Source organism: Castor canadensis, chromosome 7 (genome assembly GCF_047511655.1).
Source record: "Castor canadensis chromosome 7, mCasCan1.hap1v2, whole genome shotgun sequence".
Classification (NCBI taxonomy): Eukaryota; Metazoa; Chordata; class Mammalia; order Rodentia; family Castoridae; genus Castor; species Castor canadensis.
Window position 1 is genome coordinate 142,322,596 of NC_133392.1, and position 22,664 is coordinate 142,345,259.

A 22,664-nucleotide genomic window follows, 5' to 3' on the forward strand; every position below is an offset into this window, starting at 1 on the left:
TGTGACTTCAGAGCCACCTTGGGAAGTCCCTTTGCTTCAGTTGCTTACTTCTGGATGTGCCAATCTTTGAAACCCCACATCAGACAGAAAAGGCTGTGTGGGCACACAGCGCAGACACTTCATGCTGTGAAGCCCTGTGGTGTCTAACATGTGCCTTGCTGTCTGTCTGACCAATCAGTAGGGCATGAGGCTCCGAGCCACCTAAACCTATCCACTTTCCAAAGAGCTAGCCATCTTCCATCCAGAACCATTGTGTCCTAGCCTATCTGCATTCGTTAGTGGTAATGTTCTTTATAATAATAAATTTTTATACCCAAACTATTGATGTATTCTCCCTCAGATATTATTCTAGGGGTGGGGCCTTTGTCTGGCATGGCCCAACTCTGAAATACTTTGCTGTTGGTCACACACAGCTTCTTACCACTTATTTGTTAAATCTTAATTTCTTTACCTGCAAAATGGGATGTAGCTAAGTGGTAGGGAACTTGCATAGCATGTGCTAGGCCCTGGGTTTGATCCCTAACACCACAAAAGAAAAAAATTTACTGTGGCAATTTTTAGGGAGGATTAGCCATGGCATATCTAAGATGGCTACCGTATTGCCAGTGTACGCTTCTGTGTAAAATGAAAATGCCTGTCACTTTAAGGATAAATGAAGTAATGTATGAAAACATGCAGCTTATAGTTTATGCTCAGAGGCTCTGCTTGCTATGAGAGACAGAATCAGTTTGTGGAAGGCACATAAAGGGAGAAGTAGAAAGGTTATGTGAACTGTGAAAGTTTGAGAAACTGGGTAACTCTCATGAGACTTTGTTTTTTGCAGTGTCTTGTGGATGAGTGAATAAGCATGGTGATTACACAAGGCACAATATCTGGTAGCATCAGAAGTACTGTGGCTTGGCTTTGCTTTCTCTGTGGAAGATAGAAGCTTGGGTGTCACACTGTCCTTCCAAGTACAGCCGAGCAAGTTCAAACCACGTATGATTTACTGTGCAACAGTGGGTGTGACTCTTACTACCATGGGACCAAGACAGAGGCAGGGAAATGTTCAGTAATCCTGCAGGGCTGAGATGTGTCCTGAGGTAAGGCAGACTTTCTTGTGCAGGGAGCAGCATCTGGTGTTTTCCGGGCAGGCAAAGTGACATGTCTGTCTTTAGCATGTGGGTGCTCTGGCTTAGCCATCTGTAAGCTAAGGAGGCTTACATCAGGAGGCTGTGCAGCAGTCAGCTACACAGGTGTGCTTGTTCGTTCAACAAATATGGTGGTATAGAAGTAAAGCAGTGAACACCTGGTGGCCCCCTGGTGCCTACCTCACAGCAGGGCACACAGAATGAACAGGTGTAAAGATAAGGAAAGCACAATGCACCCACTACTCTGAGGATAGGGCCTTTGATTTTGTCTTTAGCAACCAGGGAGTACTTCTTGGAGAAAGTGACCTGTTCAGAAGTTGAACCCAGAAGCTGCATCAGTTAGGAATGTTTTCAGCTTGAAGGGATAACTGGCAAAAATACATAAAGGAATATTTTGCTTAGGCAAGTGGAGGGTAGGCAGTTTCAGGTATTACTCATGATCTCAACAATACCACCAAGGAATCAGGCTCCTAACTGTGCAGCTCCTCCATCCTCTCTGTACAGCTTGTCATTTCAGTTGCAGGGAAGTTGTGGCAGCACCACAGCTTACATCTAAATGAAAGAAGTCATCTGGGAAGCAGTTTTCCCATGTCACTGGCCAGAAATTGGTCCCCTGGACACCTTAGTGAGTTTGGGAAGGGAGCAAAGGAGAATGGGCAAGCCATAGACTAAGCCTTGTTCCTTGAGGTTGGGCACCTACTGTTCCCAATGCGGGGGAAAAATATTTTTGTGGTTTGAGAGTGTCTTGCCCTGTAGAGTAGGTTGCCTTGGAACTTGCTGTGTAGACCAGCCTGACCTCAAACTTGAAATTCTCTTGTCTCAGCCTTCTGAGTGCTTGGATTACAGGTATGCATCATTACAACCAACCAGCTCTGGAATCAAGTTTTGTCAACAATGAAAAAACGAAGAATTCTGCTGGGAGCAGCTAACTGACACAGATGGAGAGAACTTGGGGGCAAGATGTTTCAGTCAGGAGCAGCATGTGTGAAGATCTGGTGGTAAGAGCATAGTCAGCTCGTGGAATTGAATATTCTTTGCTATGAATAGGAATGAGGGACATGAGACCAGGAGATCATAAAATCATATTAGGGAATTTGAGTTCCAGTAAGGACATCCCATTTTTCGTAAGGACCAAAGTCTTCCCATTTTCCTTCTGGCACGTTTGGGCCACAGACCCTCCTGGAAGAAAGTGGTGATCCCAGCTCTTCCTGGGCATAACCCTGCTCAGAGCAGTTTTTTTGGTGGTGAGCTGGCTAGGGAGTGTGTGTGTGTGTGTGTGTGTGTGTGTGTGTGTAATGAACTGAGGTACATAGTCAAGTGTGTGTGTGTGTGTGTGTGTGTAATGAACTGAGGTACATAGTCAAGGCTGGTATCCAGAACTGGGCTGTGGCCACCTCCGTAGCCCCTTCAACCTCAAGTTAAGGGGGGTCTGAGCAGGAAGGCTTTGCTGGAGGAACACCAAAGCCAGCGAGAACGAACCACTGGATGAGCCACTCCACTCCTCTCCCTGTAGCTTGCTGTGAGTAGTGGAGTAGGAAGCCTCACATGTCACTGTGTAGTCATCTGCGGCCAAGGCACCTCTGGGCTGAGGTGAAGTGGAAGGAGCCGTTCAGGTAGGGTGAGAATCTTGGCATTTGGACCAGAAATGATGTCAACTCAGCCTCAGCTTCCTTGTATGTAGAGAGGAAATTGTGTCTTTACAACCACTGAAAACATCAGTCAGTGCCTTTGGCAGTATAGTCACCCTCGCCGCTGCTACCTCTGCCACTTCTGTGCTGTGAACTCTGTTGCTTCCTGAGGCAGCCACAGCCAGGCTGACCTGTAACCATTCTTGCCTCCCTGGGCCTAGCAGAGATAAGAGGAAATGTGTGGGAGATTGTGGATGGGTTTGGGCCTGCTGGAGGGTAGAACCTCAGAAAAGCAGGACTTACCCACCTTCCATTTCCTTCCTCCTCCAAACCCCACCTTGATCATCTGTTTATCTGCCCCCTTGCTGAGGGTTATCAGCACTCCTCACTATTGGAGTTGGGGGCGCTCAGGGCCCTGCAAGAATATTGAGGGATGATAAGCACAGAAGGGCTTGGGGTCACCTTAAATATCTGCTCTGCACTCACTAGCTTGTGGCCCGGCAAGTTACTTCTTTCAGCAGCTTTCTCTTCGGCAAAATGAAGATAAAGATACCTGTGTTTCTGTTCCATGAACTCCAGTAAGGTTCTTTTTATTGGCAAAAGAATTAACCTCAGACAGACTGGAGGTGGTTTATTATTTTTTTTGTGGTGTTGGAGATTAAACCCAGCACCTCATGCATGCTAGGCAAGGGCTCTACCATTGCTGGTTACTAGTGTAATCCTAGCTATTTGGGAGGCTAAAATTGGGAGGATGGCAGTTTAAGGCTATTCCAGGAATAGTTCACAAGATCCCATTTCCAAAATAACCAGAGCAAAATGGACTGGAGGTGTGGCTCAAGCAGTAGACTGACTGCTTTACAAGTGCAAAGCCCTGAGTTCAAGCTCTAGTCCCACCAAAAAAAAAAAAAAAAAAAAAGAGCTCTAACCCTGGAAGCTGCTCCCCCAGCTCTGTTTTCATTTTTGAAATGTATCACTACATTCTAGAACGGTCTCAAACTCCTCCTGCCTCAGCCTCCCACGGAGCAGCCACACCTTAGACTTAAGTTTGAATCCTACTGTGCTACGAACTGAGAGACATTGTGCAAGTCTCAAAACTTCCCTGAGCTTCAGCTTCCTCACCTCTTACATGCGTTTTCATGAGGGCTGAGATTAGGGAAAGCAGGTGTCTGGCATAGCGGGTACCCAGTGGCTGCTCCTCCCAGTCCCACTCCCCCAGTGTGGTATCCCTCTCTGAGAATTGGATGAAAGAGCTGAGGATTGAGGACATCAGGCATTTTATTTTAGTTTTTTTTAGTGATGTTGGGATTTGAACTCAGGGCCTTATACTTGCTAGCTGGGTGCTCTGGCACTTGAGCCACTCTGCCAGCCCAAGGGTGCTGAGACTAACAGTTTTACTTGCTATTGCTTTTTTTGGTGAGACTAGAGTTTGAACTCAGGGCCTCATGCTCTACTGCTTGAGCCACACCTCCAGTCCATTTTGCTCTGGTTATTTTGGAGATGGGGTCTTGAGAATTATTTTCTTGGACTGGCCTCAAGCTGAGATCAGGAAGATCCCAAGTAGCTAGGATTACAGGTATCAGCCACTGATGCCTGGCCTGAACTTTTCTTATGGTTTTTTTTTTTTGGCGGCACTAGGGCTTGAATTCAAAGCCTCAAGCTTGCTAAGCAGGTGCTCTTACCACCTGAGCCCCTCCTCCAGCCCTGTTTTGTGTTGTGTACTTTTGAGATAGGGTCTTATGACAGAAGTAGCTTGGATTATAGGCCTAAGCCTCTGGCATCCGGCTTGAACCTTCTTTTATTTATTTTTTTTTGGTAGCACTGGGGTTTGAACTTGGCCTCATGCTTGCTAGGCAGGCGCTCTACCACTTGAGCTACTTTGCCAGCCCTGTTTTGTGTTGGGTTTGTTTTGAGATAAGGTCTCAAACTATTTGCCTGGGGCTGGCTTTGAACTGTGGTCCTCCTGATCTCTGCCTCCCAAGTAGCTAGAATTACAGGTGAGAGCCACAGCTTGAACCTTCATTTTTAACAAGTTCTCCTGAGTCTGATGTGGGGAAAGGAGTTGTCCTTTAATTCTGGCATGCCAGGCAGGAGCTTGGACAAATAAAAGATTCTCTCTCTCTCTCTCTCCACCCCCTTCCCCCTCTCTCCCCCCTCTCTCTCCTCTCTCTCTCCTCTCTCTTTCCTCTCTCTCTCCTCTCTCCTCCTTCTCTCTTCCACTTCTCTCCCCTTCCCTTTCTTTTTTTCTCCAGCACTGTGGTTTGAACTCAGGGCCTTGTGCTTTCTAAGCAGGTGCTGTACCATTTCAGCCACTCTGCCAGTCCTTTTCCTCCCTCCCTTCCCTTCTTTCTTTTCTTTCTCTCCCTTCTTCCTGTCTTTTAGTTTTGACAGGGTCTCATTATGTAACCCAGGTTGGCCTCAAACTAGAGATTCTTCTGCCTCAGCCTCCTCAGTGCTGGGATTGCAAGCGTGTGCTACCATGCCTGGCAATAAAGTGATTTTCATTTACTGAATCCCTGTCATGTGGCAAGCATCATACTAGGGCTGCCATAGGGAGTATGTGTATCTATTATAAATCCAGGCAACTGAGGCTCAGTCAGTCATTCATTGGAGGGCTCAGGCTAAGGACTAGAAGCAGTGGTCAAACTCCAATGTAGTGGGTTCTAGAGTTGGTATTTGAGAGTGTCCCTCTGTGCCATGGCCCAGTTTGTCTCCCTTTCCTTTCTATTAAGCCAGGTCAGATCTTTTGGTGAGGAGGTGGTAGAGGTAGAGATAGGGAATAACTTTCAGTGAAAAACAGGAAAACTTGCTGGAGACATGGCTCAAGTGGCAGAGCACCTGTCTAGCAAGTGTGAGGCCTTGAGTTCAAACCCTAGTTCTGCCAAACAAATGTACTGGAAAAGTTGAAGTTCCAGGCAAATCTTTGCCGCAACTAAGGTCTCTTGCCTTGGTCAGACTAGGGACTCCTCAGAGCATGGGCTATCTATCCACTTCCTGTGACTTGAGGATGGGAACGGCTTTGTCTCCCTCTCAGCTGAAAGGAACTTTGGAGGGCTGTATTTTCTCTTTCCCAATAGACTGGGGTCCCTGAAGGTAAGGCTCTCTCTTTCTTGATTGGGGATACCTATGGGCAGGGCTATGTCATATCTATTGGACTGTGATCCTCTGTGGACCCCGCTGTGATCCTCTCTATGTTCCCTCAGACATCTTTGGAAAGCAGCTTTGGGTCTTTTTTATCACAGGGCTCACCGATTCAGGATTGTGCTCATTAATGCTCAGGCTCCTGAGGAAGTGCTGGTAACTTATCTCCCCCAGACAAGAGGGCTAGCTCTTACCTTTTCTGCTACCCGGGCCCAGCCTTCCTCCCAGAGCGGCTCAGCATCAATGGCCTCAGTCCATTGTTATTAGCTGATTTGATGAGCAGGCTCCTGGTAACCTTGGGGTTGTAGCTCCACCCAAGGAACTGGCTTCCTGGCCTCCGGCTCTGCCACTCAGCAAAGCCCAGCTTCCCCTAATTCTTCAGCCTGCTGCCATCACTGAACAAACAGGATTGGAGGCTAGAATAAAGTGAGTCACGTACTTGGGCCTGGGCCTGCCTTCTGCCTCCTCCTTTTTCCCTATCCTCCTTCCTGAACTCCCTGAGAGACAGGCCAGGAGGCATGCTCTCCCCTGTCTTCTACACCTCAGGCTTTTTGTCACTTTGTTTTTTTTTTTTTTGTAAGACTAGGGTTTGAACTCAGGGCTTTGTGCTTGCAAAGCAGGAGCTCTACCAGTTGAGCCACACCTCTGGTCCTTGTCACTTTCTAGACCACCATCCTCACTGTTGCTAAGGTAAGAGATTGGTGAACTGGGTGAGAGGGTCAGATTGGCTGCTTTGTATGACTGCCTTGAAGAATCCTGGAGCCTGCTGAAGCTCTGGAGGAGTCTTCACATATGTCTAACATAGCCCCACCACACCCCCTTTGTGGGCACACACACACTCAGACACAGCACACAGCCTCTCAGCCCTCATACACATTTAACACACACTCACCAACAGACATAGCCTTCCCTCACATCACACCAAATATACCGTCGTGCACACACAGGCTTGTAATTCACAGATGTGCCCTCACTACACAGAACACAGTCACCACTCACACAATATCTCTACATGTAATGCATATTGCAACCCACATCCTTTAGACACACACATGTGTAGTTTCCCTGACAAACATCCTCCTCTGCCACATGGAAGACCCTCCACTCATTCACTGCAAACACACCTACTCCATGTGGTCACCATAAACATCTCTACTACTAACACACACACACACACACACACACACACACACACCCACCCACCCACCCACCCACCCACCACCTACACATATCAAAGCTCCATCCCTCATAGGTCCTCAAGATCCTTAGGTGCCTCTGCTCGGTTGGGGATGTAGAGGGTCCTGGTGAGCAACATCACTTCCACCCTCTCATAGGTTCCAGTCTCATGGACTGGCTCTCCGTTTCCAAGGTCTCTGTTCTGTTCTTTGGACTGTTAGTTTCTCTTCCCTTAAAGCTGTAACTTTGTAAGAAGACTTGATATATGAAAGGCAAAGCTCTATCATATAAACTTGTTATTCATTTATACTGTTCAGAAATTTGGTGACTATTCTTGGATCTTTGGAATCTCATTTGGAATTTAAGGGTCAGCTTATAAAGTTCCTTGGAAAATTCTCTTGGGATTTTAATTGGACTGGTCATTGAATTTACAGATTTGATTGGAAGGAATTTATATCTTTATAATATTGATAGTCTCATGCATAAATATGGTACATCTATCCATTTATTTAATTCCTAGTTAATTATTTCTCAACCAGTTTCATAATATACTCTATCAAGACCTTGCTCATCTTTGGCCAAAAAAGATAAAGAAAAGTAAGAAAGAATGCAAGAAAAAGAAAAGGCCAAGATAGTTTTCTTGCTATTGTAAATTGTATTGTCTTAAAAATAATAATTTAGCTTGCTATTGTGGGAGGTTGAGACAGAACAGTTCAGAGTTTGATGCCAGCTTGGGCTACATAGGGAGATTGTGTCTCACAAGAAAAAAAAAAAAAGACATTTTCTGGTGATTGCTCTTTTTTTTTTTTGGTGGGACTGGGGTTTAAACTCGGGGCATCATGTTTGCAAAGCAGGTATTCTACCACTTGAGCCACACCTCCAGTCCATTTTGCTGTGGTTATTTTGGAGATGGGGTTCTCATGAACTATTTGCCTGTATTGGCTTTGAACTGAAAGCCTCCTGATCTTAGCCTCCCAAGTAGCTAGGATTACAGGTGTGAGTCAGGTGCCTGGCATGATTTATATGTTGATTTTTCTATCTAGAAATCTTACCAAAGTTCTTTGTTGGTGCAAGTAATTTGTCCATGAAATTGCTTTAATTTTTCTATGTGAGCAATCACAGCATCTGCAAAAATGGCAGAAGTTTTGTTTCCAGTCTTTATAATCTTGGTCTTATATTCCACACAATAAAGAGGCTATGATTTTTCCTATTTTGCAGATTAGGAAACTGAGGTAAATAACTTTTCCAGGTTCACATGGTGGTAATCAAGATTTGAACTCAGGCTGGGTACAGGGAGGCACTCACTCCTGTAACCAGATATTCAGGACACCGAGGCAGGAAGATTGGAAGTTTGAAGCCAGCCTGGCTTCACACCTGTCCCAAAATAAAAATAAAAAGGGCTGGGGATATAGCTCCGTGGTAGAGCACCTTCCTAGGATGGATTTGATCTTCAGCACTGAAAACATTTTTTTTTAATTCAAGTCTCTTTGATTCTGAAACCCAAATTATTTTCCCTGTGTTATCATCCTCCTACACTTTCCTCCATTGTGGAGGAGAGCTGAGTGATGTAGCAAAGCTTTTATAACAGCTGCACAGGGCTCAGTGTATATGGGTCCTAATTCCAGCTGTGTTGCCTGCCAGCTACATTACCTTGGATAAGTTACTTCCTCTTTCTGACTTCACTCATTTGTTCAGTCAGTTTTTCTAGCACTTACAATATGATAGCAATATTGTAGACCTTGGGACACAGCAGTAACAAAACCCTCAAGGAGTTCCCAACCAGGTTGGGGAGACAGATAACGAGCCAAGTCAGTAAGTAAAGTAAGTGGTATGTCACATGCGCTATGTGGTGTGGAAAAACGCAGAGCAGCATAGAGGCCCAGGGTATGTGGGGGATGCTGCAATTTATCAGGGTGCCCAGGAGAGACCTCTCTGACAAAGTGGAGCTTGGGTAAAGACATGAATTTTGGATGTCTGGGGAAGCCCCAGGCAGTGAGAACAGCAGATGCAGAAGGTTGAGCTGGAGGTGGTCTGTATGATGAGAAGGAGGAGAGCCAGAGCATCAAGAGCGAGAATGAGGGGATGAGGTCAGTTCCCGGAGGGCCTTGCAGGCATTTGAAAGGGGTTTGGCCTTTCCTCTTAGTGAGACAAAGCCACCCAGGGGTTTTGAGCAGAGGACTGATGTGATTTCACTGGGTTTATGAGTTCAGTTGGTGACTGTGTGGAGAAAGAAGAGTAAGGTTAGGGGGTTTGAGAGTGGAAGCAGGGTGACCAGTAAGGAGGTGGCAATGCAGGTGTGAGGTGATGGGGCTTGAACACGGGCTGTGGCAGTAGAGTGGTAAGAAGTGGTCAGATTTTGGATGTGTCTGCCTGCCTACTGTCCATCCATCCATCTCTCATTTAATATAAAGGTAATTTAAAATAAGCTTATTTGAACATAGACCAACTTCTAAAATAAGCAATGATCTATGTTCTTGACAGTAAGGTCCCCAAAGAGATTTTGTAGGTCAACTTGAATACATGACCTCTTAGGAATGTAGGAAATACAGCCCAGGGCTTCTTAATGGAGGCACTATTAACATTTTGAGCCAAATCACTTTTTTGCTGTGGGGGCTCTACAGGATGTTTGGAGAATCCCTAGCCTCCACCCTACTTGCCAGCTGTGAGCACCAAAAATGACTTTGACAGATGTCCCCTGGGTGGCCCAGTCTCACTTGGTGGAGAATCACTGATGTGGTCAGATGTTTACTTAATTAATTCTTTTAGATAAATTCTTTTTTTTTTTTTGATACTGGGACTTGAACTCAGGGCTGTGTGCTTGCTAGGTAGGTACTCTACTGCTTGAGCCATACCTCCAGCCCTACGTGCATCTTTTGACCTGAGTCTTTTCATTGTTATTAAAACCCCTTGTCTGTTGTTTTGTAGTTTTCCAGGTGATGTCATTTTCACTCCTATCTACATTGAATGAGATACAGCACTTAATATCCAATATAATGCTGTTAGAGGAAAATTACAGCCCAACAAAATTAGCCATTATAATAACATTGGCATGTTTTCTTTTTCCCTGTTGTTCTGTTTCTTGGAATCCAAATAAATGCTAAAATATTTTTTAAAAAGTTTTTTAAAAAACTGGAAACAAGGCTGGGATGTGGCTCGGTGGTACAGCGCTTGCCTAGCATGTGTGAGGCCCTGGGTTCGATCCCAGCACCAAAAAAGAAAAAAAAAAAAAAAGACAAAAAAAATTGGAAACACATACAAGTACACAAATCAATCTATTAAAAAAAGAAAAAGAGTGCATGAAAACACATACACTTAATGGTAAATGGATCCCCATGGACAATCAGCTGGCTTCAACGACCATCAACCCACTTTATTCACCTCTTACAGCTGAAGTGTGCTCTGTACAATTTTGAAGCAAATCCAAAATACATAATTTCATCTATAAATATTTTGTGTATATCTTTAAAAGATTCTCTTAAAAAAATAATTTGGTGGTACCAGGGTTTGAACTCAGGGCTTCATGCTAGCTAGATTCTACTCCTTGAGCCAGGGTCTCTACATAGCCCAGGCTAGGCTTGAACTCAAGATCCTCCTGCCTCAGTATCCCAAGTGCTGGAATTGCAGCTGTGTTCCACCACACCCAGCTAAGAATTCTTTTTATTTTTATTTTTTATTTTTTGGCAGCACTGGGGTTTGAACTCAGGGCCTCATACTTGCTAGGCAGGTACTCCTACCACTTGAGCCAGTCTGCCAGCTCTTAAGAATTCTTTTTAAAAATGTAACTGTGAGAGCATGAATACACCTAATAGGTAACATTAATTCCCAAAATGATTGAATATCCAATAAGTGTTCAAATTTTTATTCTTTCATAAATTGTTTTTCTCCATTTGCCTGAATCAGGATCCAAAAAAGATTCACACACAGCATTATTTGCTATGTCTCTTAATTCTCATTTACTCTACAGTCTTTCCCTTTATCTTTTTCCCACTTAGATTTACTTGTTGACGAAATCAGGCTGTTTGTAGTGTGCCCTATTATCTGAATTTACTGAGTAGTGTCTCTCCCTACAATCTGTTCCTATTTTCCCTCTAAATTGGTGATTGAACTTGAAATATTTCTTTCCATAGTGTTGTGCATTAGGCACACACAAATACAACTTTTTAAGGAAATTGTCAAAAAACAGAGAAAGAAGAGCACAATAAATCTCTGTATACTTGTGTTAGTTTCTGTTGGCTGCTGTGACAAGCCACCACGCAGTTGATACTTTACAACCATACTTTTTTTTTTTCTTGTTTTTTTTTGGTTCTGGGGCTTGATCTCAGGGCCTTCACCTTGAGCCACTCCACCAGCCTTTTTTTGTGATGGGTTTTTTGAGATAGGGTCTCACTAACTATTTGCCCAGGCTGGGTTCAAACTGCGATCCTCCTGATCCCCGCCTCCTGAGTAGCTAGGATTGCAGGCATGAGCCACGGCACCCAGCACAACTACACATATTTATTGACAGTTCTGAGGCCAGAAGTCCAAAGTCACTGGGCCAAAATGAAGGTGGCCCAGCAAGGCCATGCTCCCTCCTGAAGCTCCAGGCTAGGGTCCATCCTTTGCCTCTTCTGATAGTTGCTGGCATTCCTGGCTTGGGGGCTCATCTCTCTGCCTTGGTGGCTACACAGCCTTCTGCTCACTGTGGTCAAATCTCCTGCAGCCTACTCTCACGTGGATACTTGTGACTATATTAAGGCCCACTGGGATAATCCAGGAGAATCTCTTCCATTCAAGACCATTGACTTAATCACATCTGCAGACTCTGACATACAAGGTAATGTTTATAGGTTCCAGGATTAGGACCTGATGTCTTTGAGGACCTTCTACAATGGCGTTCTCCAAATTCAATAATTATCAGCATTTGTCTACTCTCTATTGCTCTTCTCTGTTCCTCTTCCTCCCTTCCTCCTTTCCTTTCTTTCTCTTCCTACCTTTCTTTCTACAGTCCTCCCTCTCTTCCCTCCCAGACTGCCTTCTTTTCATTTCTTCTTCTTCGCCTCCTCTTCCTCCTCCTCCTTCTTCTTCCCTCTCCCTGCACACTTAATTGTTCTCTCTCTCTCTTTCTCTTCTTCCTTTCCTCTCTCTCTCTCTCTCTCTCTCTTTCTCTCTCTAGTGCTGTGCATTGAACCCAGAGCCTTGAGCATGCTAGGCAAGTGAAGTGAGCTACCCTCCAACCTTCTTCTTATTTTGCTGTAATATTTTATTTTTTGGTGGTACTGGGGTTTGAACTCAGGGCCTCATGTTTGCTAGGCAGGTACTCTATCACTTGAGCTACTCTGTCAGCTCTTGCTGTTATATTTTAAAGCAAATCTCTGTAATTTTATCCCTGAATATTTCCATACATGGAGACATTTTATTATATAACCTGATATCATTATCACCTAATAGAGTTAACAGCAATGCCTTAGAGTCATCTAAAATCCTGTCAATAGTCAGATTTCCTTGATTTTCTCAAATACGTGTGTCTTGAACATCTTCTGTTCGCCCCTGCAGACCCACTGACCCCCTTTCTGCCCCATGCTCCCCTGGAGGATAACAGTATGGGATACATGAATGCTCTCTTGCTTCTGGTTGGGCTCAGACAACCTGAGGCACTAGTAAGACACAACAGGATGGAAGGAGAGAGAGGTTGGGATATTTATTTCCTGGTTCCCTCCCTTTGGAGTGGTTGTGGCTTTTTACCCAAGGTCACAGCTCCAAGCAGGTGATACCCCCAATCAGCCATCCTATTCCTTTGAGTCTATGGCCTTGCCCACATCTTCCCATGCAGGTCCTCTGTCCCTGTCCAGGTGCATACCCAGTTTGGGTGTACTATGTGATACATATTCTAACTGATACACAATGTCTTTTGATGATCCAAGTTCAAACAAGAGCCATGAGTTAGATCTTTGTGACTCTTGAGTTCTGGAACAGTTGGGAACAGTTACTCCCTTTCTGCTGGTTGGTTGTTTTCATGTGATTGATTCGTTGAAATAACCAGGCTGGTTTTCCCATAGAATGTCCTGCATTCTGGATGTGGTAGATTGCTGTCTTGTAGGCCCCTTCAATTTATTCCTTTGTCCTCTGTATTTCCTGCAAACTGAGGGTAAATGTAAAGGAATGTAAAGGCCTAGTTAGATTTGAATTTGGATTTTTTTAGTTAATTTTTAAAAATTTATTTTATTTTATTTTTTGCAGTATTGGGGTTTGAACTTAGGGCCTTGCACTTGCTAGGCAGGCGTTCTACCACTTGGGGCAGGCCTGCAGCCTTCAAATCTGGATATATTTTAAAGGAGAGCTAACAGATTTTTCCAACAAAATGGATGTGGGATATGAGAGAAACAGTCACTCTCAGTTTCCTCTTTCTTTTTTTTTTTTTCCTGGTGGTACTGGGGTTTGAACTCAGGCCCTCACACTTGCTAAGCAAGTGCTCTACCACTTGAGCCACTCCAGCAGTCCTATTTTGTGCTGGATTTTTTTCAAGATAGGGTCTCTTGAACTGTTTGCCCAGGCTGGCTTCAAACTGCAATCCTCCTGATCTCTGCCTCCTGAGTAGCTAGGATTATAGGCGTGAGCCATGGGTACACAGCAGCCGTGTTTCTTCTTTTGTAAACTATTGATTATATCGTCTACCTGCTTATCTTGTTATTGATAATCTCAAGAGATGTACTGATATGCAGTTGTTCTGTGTGCACACATAAGGGACTACTGGAAAACATGCTGAACCAAACAGTCCTGAATCTTTTGCTTTTGTTTATTTGTGGTGCTGGGGATCAAAGCCAGGGTGTTGTGCATGCTAGGCAAGCACTGTGCTACTGAACTATACATCCAGCATGGATCATGAGCCAGGTGTCATGGAGACTTTGGTCAACAGAGGCTCCCTGATCCCTGAGGTCCCTCCCAGGTTTGATATCCCTCCTGGAGGGTAGTGGCTAGAGGAAGGCTGAGGAAATAAGGTCATTTTGGAAAGTAGTATCTTGGTTGGGGAGCAAACCTGGGGCCTTGCCTCTTGGTGAGGTAGTTTTCATGAAGGTTAGATGCAGTGGATAGCTGGGCATGGTGGTATACGTCCTTAGTGCCAGCTGCTTCCAGGCTCAAAAGGCCTAAAAGAGACAAGGGAGGGATGACCAAACGAAGCCCATTTTAAGGTCCCTTATGGGAGACCTATGTGTATCTTGGGATTGGGGAGAGCACGGGTGGTGGGTTGAGCGTGCATGGGTGGGTGAGGGAGGAAGGAGGTGCATCTGGGCAGGTGTGAGTGACGGAGGGTAGGTGGGCGCCGAGTGTGTGAGTGTGGAGTATGTCTGTCTGTGTGTGACAGGGGTGGAGATGGGGAGAGAGGGAAGATTTTGGGCTAGTTTTTTAGGACTGAAACGTGTTTAATGTGCTTTGACCTCTAAGGAGCCATTTTGGCTTTGAAAAGGGACATCTGTAGGGTCTGAACAGCAGGAGGGGTCTAACCCAGACACCCAGGGTGAAGCTGAGGCTGGACGCTGACTGGGGAGTCAGGATCCCTCACTACTGGTTCTGTTCTGCATCTCTCTTGATGAGAGACTCATTTTTCCTCTCTGTGTAGGAAGGTGTTGGTCTTTGGGGCTTTTTCCCTTAGACAGTGTCTGTCACAGTGCCTGGTGCCTAGAGCTGCTCAGTAAACTCTGGTTGATTGAATAAATGAGTGGTAAGTGGAGAGAAACCAAGGCAAGGACCCTTGTCTTACTCTTTACATGAATATATGGAAGTCCCTACCCATCTCCATCTCAACCTCTCTCTCTCTTTCTCTCTCTCTCTCTCTCTCTCTCTCTCACACACACACACACACACACACACATACACACACACACACACACACACACACACACACACACACACTTAAATTCACCTGTGTTCACCAACTGTCCACATCTTTCACCCTCACTTGCTGCCAGACTCTGGCCCAGGTCTTGGAACCTCCTGCCTTCGCTGAGCCCTGCAGCTCTCTGTCCCACCAGGTTCTCAGGCTCAGTGCTTCTTGGTCACCAGGGATGCCCTGCCCAGCCATGCTGCTGACCACAGCTGCCCTTCCCAGCCCTCTCTTCCCGTTCTCTTCATCTTCTAGTGGCCGCTCATTTTCTTGCCCCCATACAGAGACACACGGACCACATGTGGCACCATTGGCTGTCTGTGTCGCCTCCTTTGCTCTAGTAACTACCTCAGTCTTTGTCGCTGTCTCCTCATTCCTATCATGCTCTGTCCTCATGTTTACATCTGTCTGCATTTCTTTATCCATCTTTTCCTCCGCCCTCTCCTTTTCTTCACTCCCTCCTACCCTCCTCCCTTGCTCATTTCTCCTCTCCTCTTCCTCACTCTCTGAGCACACATCCTCATGCTTGCTTTTTCTCTCCCTTGCCTCTGTTCCTGGATCCCAGGGCTACTACCCACACCACACCCTGCCCCTTTCTCTTCCATGAGCCTCTGCCTGGTTCCCAGGGCCTGGGTGGCTTCAGCTTAGAGGTTTTTGAGGTGTTGGTTGGAGGGGCCCTAGGGTCACTGCATTTCCTCCCAGGGGTGACTTGGCAGAGATATGCCTTGTTTCCTCAGTTCTGCAATTGCCAGGCGACAGCACAGAGGCTAGGGCTGGGGCCCAGACCCAGAGGAACACCCAGAACCTGCGGCCGAGTCACTGCCCTGCTACAGGTAAGGGGTCCCAGCTGCAGCTGGGCAAGGGAGGGAAACCTATGTCTCCAGGAGGTCAAGATCATGCCCCCAGGCTGTACCTCGGCAAATAGGCGCTTCTGGTTTTAAGGGACTGTCCTGGCACCTTCCTCAGGCTCAGAGTCTTATGTTCAGAAAGAACTTCTTGTGAGGAAACTTTCCCAGCCAACTCAGCATTCCTTTTTAGTTCTCTGAGACCAAGGCAGCGCCGAAGTGACCTCAGATGCCTCCTGGGAGATAATGCTGGTGATGAGTGTCAGACACCCGAATGCCATCTGCTTTACAGCTGCAAGACCTTGGGGGGATTGGATTCCCTCTCTGTGCTGTTTCCTAACTTGTCAAAGGAGACAGTACTGTCTCCCCAGCAGGATTGTTGGGGGAGGTAGAGGGTCTGCATAGGAGTGGGTCTCCCTGGGGGATAACGAAGGCCATTTGGCACAAAGGACTGAGCCCTCAGCCAGCTTCACCATCAGGTCTAGGTGCTGGGGACAGAGTGAAGCTGGTATCCCCCCCCCGCCTTTGTTGGCAGGAAGTCTGTCTAGACGAGGGGCTGGTGAAGCTGACCTGCTGACTAGGTACTTGCTCACCCATTAAGAATGAATGTCCCATAGGCCCGGTCCAAACGTCAAGCAGCTCTCATTTTACTCCAGCTGAATATCTGGCTGTGCTTAAAGCCTGTGTGTGTGTCGGGGTTGGAGGAGGTGACTGCCAGAGAAGAGGCGTCCTTATCTCTGGGTACTGACAACCTAGCCAAAGAAAGACATCAGCCCTGGAGGCTGTGGACACTCAAGGTTTGTTTTTTTGAGACAAGTTCTTATTATATAGTGGTCCAGGCTGGCCTCAAATTTGAGATCTTCCTGCCTTAGTCTCCAGAGTACTGGACTTGCAGGTGTGCACCACAATGCTCGGCTCCCCAGGCACTTAATTTCAACTCTTACTTATAAGCTGGAACCTTGGGCAATTCAGGAGCTTCACTTTCCTCCTTTGCCAATTGCAGGTCAAAATACTGACTATGAGAGTTTGTGGGAAGGATGGAGTAAGAGGCTGGGTGGTAAGAGCTTTGTCGATCATAAAATGGTTTGTAAACGCAAGCAGTGTGCTACTAATTCCGATACCATAAATCTTACATTCTTACGTAGATGCCTTAGGGCTGAGGACCTTGTTTTGCTTGTTACTTTCTCCTTGCCCTCAGCAGTTTGACACGCAGTACGTGCTCAGGAATGTGTGGAGCAGATGATGATGGGCCACTGTCACAGCTGTAGTTGATAGAGAACCGGCAGTGAGCCACAGGCCAAGCTCCACCCCTGATCCTGGGCTCACCTTGGGCAGTCCCTTTTTTTTTTTTAAGTGGCACCGCCTCCTCTTCCATGCTGGGCCCTTTCCAGTGGGTGGAGGCATGGCCAGGAGGGGCAAGAGCTGAGTTCCAGGCTGGGAGCCCTGCTGGCTGGGCCCTGGGTGGGTCTGTGTGGGAGTGGAGTTGGTTCCTGAGAGCTGGGCCCTCGTGCAGCCACCTCTCTCAGTGGCCTCTCTTGGGTACTCAGTAGCACAGAGAGCACAGGCAGGGTGGGGGTCAGGAGGATGAGGGGGACCTCTGGTGTCTCTGTGTATGCATGTATGTCATGCTTGTGTGAGGTGGATGGGGGGCGTTGACTGTGCTGTGTCCACACGTGTCTGGAGTGGGTCCTGCAGGTGGCCCTGGTGTTGAACACCAGTTCCCAGAGAGAGGACCACCAACATAGCCAGCTGAGAGGTTGGTATGCCTCTGTGTGGCTTCAGCCAAGGGGAATGTAGAGCTAGAGAGAGAGAGAGAGAGAATTCCTTCCTGTGGGAGGACCACCACTCAGCTACCTCTCTCCATGGCCTTAGTTCCACAGTTGATAGAAGGGACATTCCTTCACAGCTTCTGAGGCCCATTTCCATTTACTGGGTGCTTCATTGTCCCCACCCTGTGATCTCACTTCCTTTTTACAACACTGATCAAGGCCAGCAGGGCACCCAACTTTGCAGATAAAAATCCCAAGGTTCAGAGCTGGAAAGTTCTCCTGCAAGGGGGGGGGGTAGCACTGTTGATGCCAGAGCCCTGGTCTCCTGATTCCAGTGCTTTCTCTCCAGCCACTGCCGGTGGCTTCTTCCAGAACAGATGTGGTTGGCTTGATGTATGGCTGATTCCTTTGCTTATTAACAAGTGTTTTCTGAAGACAGTGAAGAAGGAAACTCACAGCTCTAAGTAAATTGCTTCACTCATCTCTCATGACTACTGTCACTAGCTGGAACCCTGAAATTATTGATAGCTGTTGTCCTGTCAGATGCTCTTGCTTGCAAGTTTTAGTCTGGGTGCAGAGAATCAAGTGCTCTCAACCTCTGAGGGGACTCCAGACCAGCTGCATTTGGTCCAGATGCCATGTTGGCACTCCAGATGACCCTGGGCTCATTCTAATTTCATTATAATGATAAAAAATCATGGTGGCATGACAGATCCAACCATGCCCAAATCAGAGAGGAAAAGAGATGGCGCCCTGCAATAAACATGGGTGTGCAGGTGCCTCTGGAGTAACCTGTGTCACAGTCTTTTGGGTATATCCCCAAGAGTGGTATTGCTGGATCAAATTGTAGATCGATGTCTAGCTTTTTAAGTAGCCTCCAAATTTTTTTCCAGAGTGGTTGTACTAATCTACATTCCCACCAACAGTGTAAGAGGGTTCCTTTTTCCCCGCATCCTCGCCAACACCTGTTGTTGGTGGTATTGCTGATGATGGCTATTCTAACAGGGGTGAGGTGGAATCTTAGCGTGGTTTTAATTTGCATTTCCTTTATTGCTAGAGATGGTGAGCATTTTTTCATGTGTGTTTTGGCCATTTGAATTTCTTCTTTTGAGAAAGTTCTGTTTAGTTCACGTGCCCATTTCTTTATTGGTTCATTAGTTTTGGGAGAATTTAATTCCTGGAAAGCTCCTTCCCTTTCAGTGAAAAGCTCTGATGGCAGCAGGCTACCCCACCCCTTCAGAGTGCAGCCAGGCCCAGGGCCTGCTGGGAGACACTGTGCCCTTGGAGTCTGAGCAACCCTTCTCCATTCATTAGCCATTGCATAAGATGTCCTGCCTGCCCCTAGGGCTTTCTTGTTCTTGGTGACGGGATTAAGTAGGGACAGAACCTGCAGATACGGTACCACTACCCTGTGAGGAAGGATTTATAACCATTTTGCAGGAGAACAAAAGGAGGCTGGGGAGCCAAACATCAGGTAGCTAAGAAAGAGCAGAGTCAAGTCTGTGAGGCTCAGGGGCTGGGAGCCCGAACCCTGTGTCTTTCCTGGGCCTGGGCCCTTGACTGGCTTTGAGTCAGGACTCCCAAGCTGGGAAGAAGTCAGTGCCATTCCTGGTAGAAGGGAGGCTGAGCCCAGTGCTGGGGTGTGAATGCCCAGAGGGTGAGGGAGACACCTGCTCACTCCCTCTTCCCTGCCAGTCTCGCAGGAAGCTAGATGGGGGAGGGTGACTCACAGACACACCCAAGTCAGGTTTGGGGTGTCCCAACTCCACAGGGATTTCCTGGTCCAGCTGAAGTCAGGCTGAGTCACATCAGTGTAATATACATATTTGGACTCAAGGTAGAGTCTCCAGTGACGAGAAGAATTGGGTAACCCTGGCTCCAAGCTGCCCCGATTTCTGGGCCACTAGACTCTCTGTCCCCGGTCTCTTTCCAAAGAGCTCCATTCACCAACCAATGAATGTGGCCACCATGGCGCTGGACTCCTTGTTTGGCAACTTCAGAAGGCCTGGAGCAGAGCTCCCCAGAGTCCAGGATATTACTCCTTCCACTTGCCTCTCAATTCCTCCTGAATCTTGGAGAAATGGTAAGAAAGCCACTCCATAGGGGAATCCTAAGAGGGTACGGTCAACCACGGCCAGGCCAGGGCAACAGCAGGAGGTCAGAAGGGACAGGAACTCATTTATTGAGCAGCTAGTACAAGCCAAGGATTTTAGATTTATCTGTCTTCAACCTCAAGCCTATCCTCCAAGTCAATGTTGATATCATTCCCATTTTATAGTCAAGAAAGGTGGGACTGGCCCCAGGGACTTCAAGAGCTGCAGGAGGCTAATTTAGCTATTAAATATTTCTTGAGTATTTGCAGTGGAGGAAGACCTGTGATGGGTATTAGTGATTTGCCAGAAGCCTGGCCTCCCAGGAGTTCCCAGTACAGAGGAGGGAAAAATCAATAGTTATTAGAATTCAATGTGGCGTTGTGTCATGGTGGCACCTCTGATCTGCCTGTGGTAGAGAAGTAAGACCGAAAAGAGCCAATGCTCATTGAGCTCTCACTGCAGAGCAGGCATTGTTCTGTTGGTTGGTTTGTTTTTGTGTTTTTGAGATAAGGTCTCTCTATGTAGCCCATGCTGGCCTCGAACTTGAGATCCTCCTGCCTCCGCCTCCTGAGTGTTGGGATTTGGGTCTGCACCATCATACCTGGTTTGACAAGATAGTGTGTTTCTTTCTTTTGTGTGTGTGTGTGCTACTTGTGAACTCAGGGCCTTCACCTTGAGCCACTCCACAAGCCCTATTTTTGTGAAGGGTTTTTCGAGACAGGGTCTTGTGAACTATTTGCCCGGGATCGCTCTGAACTTCTATTCTCCTGATCTCTGTCTCCTGAGCAGCTAGGATTACAGGCGTGACTGTCTCCTGACTTCTACTTCTTTGCAATAGCCCTAGGACGTGGGCATTGTTACTATCTCCATTTTACAAGGAAACCCCTGGAAAGAGAAGCATATGGAAATTGAATTTTGGATAAGACTGGCTAGTGTCATTTTACTGATACTGATCCCAGCTGCCACCAGAAAATCTAAGTGGGTCCCAGGAGTTTGAATGGGTCATAATCTATCTGGAAGGCTGCTGTAGGTAGCTTAGAGTTGGGGTGAGTCTGATTGGAGAAACACCTGATTTGATCTTGATTTCCTGTACATACAGCTTTTCAGATTGATCGACTGTGAACACCTTGAATTGCGCTGAGCACTATGCACACATTATCTCATTGAATCTTCTTGCCACTTGGAGAGGGACCTGGGACTCAGAGAAATGACACACTTGGGCATAGTCATGTGGCTAGGAGGTGAGAGAGGCAGGATTTGAACCCAGCCTTTCCTGACTGCAAAGACTCTATTCTTTTTTTTTTTTTTTTGATGCAAGTTCTCATTGTGCATCCCGGACTGGCAATGAACTCTTGATCCTCCTGCCTCAGGCTCCTGAGTGCTGGGATTATAGGCGTGAACCACCATGCCCAGCCCTATGTGGTATAACATAAAAGTCCATTTTTGTTCTTTTGCAGGTAAATATCCAGTCCTCCCAATGCCACTTGCTGAGGAGATTATAATTTCTTCGTTATGTAGTCTTGGTGCCCTTGTCGAAGGTTATTTGGTCATATACATGAGAGTTTATTTAAGGGCTCTCTGTTCTAAGCTCTCTCTGTTTATTTTTATGTCAATACTATACTGTTTTGATTACTGTAGCTTTGTGATATGTTTTAAGATCAGAAAGTGTGAGGCTTCAGTTTGTTTTTCCTTCTCAAGCTCGTTGTACCTGTTTGTGGTCCTTTGAAATTCCACGTGAATTTTGAAAATTTTTTTCTGTATCTGTAAGAAACAACACTGGAATTTTAATACAAGTCTGTAGATTGCTTTGGGTGGTGTGGACATTTTAACACTAGTAAGTTGTCACTCCATGATCATGGTGTATCTTTCAGCTTAGTTGTCCAGTCTTTTGTTTCTTTCAGCAACCAGTGTTTTATAGTTTTTGATATATAAGGCTTTTACCTCCTTGGTTAAATTTATTTCTTAGCATTTTACTCTTTTTGATCCTATTGTAAATGTTATTGTTTTTTTAATCCCCTTTTCATTTAGGCTCATTTTTAAATCTTAAAATTTTTTTGGAGGGTGGTATTGGAGTTTGAGCTCAGGGCCTTGTGGCTTGCTAGACAGGCACTCTGCCACTTGAGTCAAGCCTCCTTTTTATGCTTCAGTTATTTTTTAGGTTGGATCTCATGTTTTTGCCTGGAATTGGCCTTACACTGTGATTTTCCTACCTATAACCTTCTGAGTAGCTGGGATCACAGACATCTACCACCATGCCTGGCTTATTAATTGAGATGGGGTCTTGGTAACTTTTTGCTAGGGCTGGTCTCAAATTGTGATCCTTCTAATCTCTACCTTCTAAGTAGCTGGGATTCCAGGCATGAGCCATTGCAGTTGGCTTAAATCTTAATTTTACCAAAGAGAAAATGGAGACTCTGGGTCACAGGGTGAGTTTGTTGGTTCAGTGAGGATTTGATCCCAGCTCTGGTGCTGCCAGGCAGGAGTCAGATGGATACAGAGCCCAATTTCTTTCTTGAATTCAGGAAGCAATGTAAAAAGCAAGCCCCAGGTCAAGGGCATTGCTTCCTGGGGCCTTTTAGCACTTGGAGCTCCTATTCCTAGGCCATAGGACACTCCTGGCCAAGGAGTGGTTGGCTCCTGGCAGGGCTCCACTTGGCGTAGGAGAGTCAGGATGGTTCTTGGAGTTCAAGATCCCCAGTCTGCCACTTCCTGCTGTGTGACTGTGGACAAGTGTTTTTTTTTTTTTTTCTTCTCTAACCACACTTACTTCCCTGGAAAAAAATAGCATCAAATCCCTGTTCCAAAGCTGATTTGAGCAGGAACTATGACCATAGGTGAGAAATGTCCATACTTTTCAGTAGTAAGTGATGGCCGGGGGCCTGAGGTTTGGGGGGCCGGCTCTGGCTGCCCTCCACCCACACACTCCCTAAGAGCAAGGAGTCCTGAATGTGGAATCCACATATGCTCCCTCCACCCCACTTCTAGGCCGGGCTCTGTTGTGGGGTGCACCCTCAGGCTTGGGGGCTG

General features: G+C 46.4%; 1 protein-coding gene across 10 annotated transcripts in view; it reads left to right on the forward strand.

Annotated features, from left to right (window-relative positions):
- The first annotated feature begins 6,275 nt into the window (after positions 1-6,275).
- Ptafr (platelet activating factor receptor) overlaps positions 6,276-22,664 on the forward strand; it is a 29,727-nt gene continuing 13,338 nt past the window's right edge. For 3 of the 10 annotated variants that reach the window (XM_074080843.1, XM_074080842.1, XM_074080848.1), the window contains exon 1: positions 6,338-6,586. The gene's annotated coding sequence lies outside the window, so the exon portion shown is untranslated. The other 7 variants (XM_074080844.1, XM_074080841.1, XM_020178678.2 and 4 more) reach the window with 4 other exon arrangements.